Source organism: Vigna radiata, chromosome 2 (assembly GCF_000741045.1).
Source record: "Vigna radiata var. radiata cultivar VC1973A chromosome 2, Vradiata_ver6, whole genome shotgun sequence".
NCBI lineage: Eukaryota > Viridiplantae > Streptophyta > Magnoliopsida > Fabales > Fabaceae > Vigna > Vigna radiata.
In genome coordinates, this window is record NC_028352.1 from 22,712,203 (window position 1) to 22,716,816 (window position 4,614).

Here is a 4,614-nt window from a genome sequence, read left to right on the forward strand (position 1 = left end):
TGGGTATAAATAAGGGCCGAGAGAGGGAGTTGGTGAGTGGACTACCAGATCTGCTTTTTTTCTTCCTTCTTACTTCCTCCTATCCTTAGGTTATTTTTTCAACCTTACCTTCTACCTTTCCTTTTCTTTCACCTCATTTTCCTTTTCTTTCAGCGTTTCTATTTTATTTTATATACATTATGGAAACTTAATTAATTTACTGCAGATATATTTGTCGCATCTTTCTCCTCGTATTATATTACAACTTTAATTGTATTTATAGTAAATTAATTCACTTTTCATTATATAATATTATATATATATATATATATATATATACACATGTAAAGATACTAATTTTTATTAATTCTTTCGTGATTCAATTAGATCGTGTTTTTAACGCTTTACCATAAATTGAAAACTCATTTCTAACATAAATAATTTGATTCAATTAGAAACACATTTATTTAAGTGCACTAAAATATAAATAATTTTATTACAATTAACATTTAATTTGGTCCAAATAATTAATTTTTTTAATTTTTAAAAGCTAGTGTTAAAAAAAACAAATATTAGTTTAGTTTCTTTTTAGTTTGTTTGATATATTTTTTAATTCAATTAAGTTATAATTTTCATTAATTTAGTTATTTTGTAATATCATTTAAATAGTTTTGAATATAATATCAGAGTATAATAGTTTGTCTAACATGTCTGAAGGTGATCCAAAGGATTTAGTTTATCTTATTCGTATTTTCCATTTTTAGTTGTCGCCACGACCACGTCCATGTTGTCACTCGCCGTGATGTTTTTATACTAACTTTGCTCCTTTTTTTTTTTTTTGTGATTATGTGTTTGATTGGATATGAAGTGAATGAGAAAATGAAGAATGTGTAGTTATAATCTTTCTGCTTCTCTTATAGTGAGAATGAGAGATAGAAAAATTAAGTTTAATGATTGTTTTATGACGAGAGTGAACGAGGTTCTCAAAAAAAAAAAAGGAAGTTTTTTATATGTGATTATGGATTCATCGGTTATTAAATGACAATTACTTGGATAAGAAGATAAAGTTGTTTGTGATTGAATTTCATGTTGGGTGTGTTAGTTTTGTGAAAAGAAAATACAATGCAAAGAAGAAGAAAAAATTGACGAGGATGAGAGGTTCAATGTTGAAAAATAATGAAAATGTGTGGAGATAGGTTCTGTATCTCAAGGAAGAAAATTTAATATAAAGTTGGATCTTAAGGTAGAATGTATTTTATGAAAATGAAAAAAAGACACACACATTATGATAAAATAAAATATGCTAGAAGTCATTTCATATAGACTTTTCTTTTTGACAATATCTTATTAACTATTTAAACTACTTTTAAAAAGAAATAAATTCAATAATAAAAAAAAGACTAAATTAGTATTTAATTTTTAAAATGAAAAAATAAAACTAAAAAAATAATTAAGAAAAATAATTTTTTATTTAATAAAAATAACCAGAGATAATAATACACACAAAAAATAAAAATCTTATAAAATAAAATAATTTTTTATTTTATTTCTCTAAACTATTTTTCTCCACCACATTGAAATTTTGTCCACATCCGAAGGAAAAAAAAAATCATTTTTAACACCTTCAATTTTGATCTTTCACGCATCTCGCCTTCCAATGATAGCCCTACACGTCATTTTTTATTTTTATATCTAACATATTTTCGATCCCATGTCTATTAACTCATCTCTACATTCCTTTTCACACCTCCTTCTACTACACCACAACTCCATTTTCATTTTCTTAAAATTATTCCCATCCTCAACCCAGTGATCTCCACCGACACCCAACAACAACCTTAAAAAGCTGTCCAACACCCTCCACGTCTCTGCCTACAAGACCCTCTTTTCTTCCATCACACTCTAACCTACCTTCAACCTTCTCCGTCACCTTCATCTTCTCCACTTCATATCTCCCTCGCCCACAACATCACGGTGGTACAAGAGACAACCATGTTTTCTTCTCCAACCCCACGCATCGCAGAGAGAGACAACCACCGTCTATTCTCTGTCGTATTCAGACCCGCCATTTTCTTCATCAATTCAACCCACCATCTCCATTTTTCTCCACCCTAAATTCTCTGTCCCTCAATAATTAATTCACTTTCCCTAATTTAATATTTGGTTAAACATGATTTTGTTGCTTCACTTCAAGTAAAACTTTAAAATAGTTTTTTTCTTTTTTCTTTTAAACTCTGATTCAATTTACCTTTTTAATTTTAAAAATACATAGATTTAATATTTTCACTAAAATTTATTACATTTATTTAACCTTTTATGCTTCTCAATTAATATTAAAATTAAAACATGTCAAATAAATTAAAAAACTTATACATTTTTAAAACATTAAATAAATTTAACCAATTGTTAAAAAAATTAAATTTATACTAATCTTAAAAACTAAATTAAGTCAGATATTTAAAAAAATCACTTAAAATTAAATTAAAACATATTTAATTCTATAATATTATATACACAAAGATAACAAAACATCTTATTATATTATCGTGCTTTCAAAGCTTTTCGATAAATTGAAAGTTCATTTCATACACAAATTTTTAAAGTGTTTATAAATGTGCTAAAATGTAAATAATTTTATTACTTTGTTATTGCTAATCATATTTTATTTATAATCCACTCGTAAAGATATAACTGGTGTTTTCTTCCTTTATATTGATATCATTTGGTCTGCCTTTTGTGCACAGATATCAAAACTCAATGAGAGGGCATGTGATTCACGGTTGGTTTTAACAAATAGGTTTGTATTGGATTGATAGGAAAAAAAATTATAGTATTTCAAGGAAATAAATATTATTTTTATAAATTAATTTTGTAATGATAAGTTAAATTCATTCGTTGATATAAAAGTCTTCTTAACTTTATTATTAATCATAAATTATTTATTTTAATAATCTTAATTTTTACTTTTCTTTCATTTTTATTCTTTTCTCATTGGAAAAAACTTAGAAAGAAAAAAATGTTTAGTTATAAGTTACTTTCTCGGAAGAGTAAGAGAACGTTATTTTCTCGTTTGTCTCTTATTCAACCTTCAAAGTTGGTAGAAAAATTGTTTGGTTGGATTAGTTCAGCCAAGTCAATCACATATAATAAAAGGTAGACTACATATTTTAAAATTCAAGTTTGTCAATTTTCAATTCTCAAGTATATGGTAGATGTCAATTCTCAAGTTATTGCTCTTATTTTATTTTATATCAATTTTCAATGGTCTGGGATTTGCTTCTTATTTTTTTTTTATTAAAGTTGTACTACGTGTTAAAAATTAAATCATTTATTTATTTTCATATAAAGGACTGAATCTTTATTTTTAAAATGTATAGTAATTTTTTTATAAGAAATGATTTGTCGACTGATTTGATTCACGACACAACAATCGAAAAAGAATGTTTTATGTAAACGTTTGTCAAGAAAAACATTGCTAATTTGTAAGTTGGTGCTAGAGTTCCAACTTTGCATGCCATATAAGTCCTATTGATTGATAATTTAATTATCTATGTGTATATAAACCCTTAACTAGTCATTCTTTCACTCAATATGGGATTTTGTTTGCACTTCAACATCCTCCCTCAAAACAAAGGACTATGGTTGGGCCAAGCCCTCAAGGGTTTACTTTTGGTACCACTCCAAAAGGCCTCTTACCATTGGAGATATCTATGTATATATAAATCCTTAACTAGTTCTTCTTTCACTCAATGTGGGACTTTGTTTGCACTCCAACATTAATACAATATATTAAAAATGAATTCATATTTATTAAGAAAACAGATATTTTATTTATAAATAATTCATTTTTTATAATTTTAATACGTTTAGAAATTGTCCTCAATGTATAAATAGAGAGGTAGCGAAGGTTTAATTTTTTTTAAAACTACTATTCACGATAGAGAGAAAAGAGTTAATTCATAGTATTTGTTATCTGTGGTCGAAAATAATTAATTTTATTTTAATAACAAAAATAATCACATATTGATTTATAAAAAAATAAAACAACATTTTATATTTAGGGACTGAAGAAAAGTAGAGTGTAATAAAATATGTATTATTCTCTTCTTCACTTCACTTGAAATGAAAGTGTCGCCAAAGTACACGATTTGGCCCTCTGCATGCATTTGTCCTCTTGCTCTGTTATGATTTAAAGGGTGTTGCTCTCTCCATCTTCCTAAGTGGGGCATATACCTCTTCACTATTTTAATTTATTTTAAAAATATTTTACACTTCTTCATTATTTTCTTTTATTCCAAAAATACCCTACATCTTTCCACTACATTTTTTTTTCTTTTCTACATTAATGGAGCATTTACATGGTTCATTAATAGAGCATTTATATGACTTAAATTTGAACTTGTGATCTTAAATAAGTTGATTCGATCTTATTTTTGCTGTTGAATATAATTTTTTATTTTCAAATTACTTAATAAATGGTAAAATTTTATTCTAAATTTTTAGAAAAATATTTATATATGTGTGTGTTTTTTTTCATATAATATCTATAATTTTTAACATAAAATTCAAAGGAAACTTCAATATTAGTACTTCCACCATTTCCATTTTATAAAATTAAAAGTTAGATGCAAATAT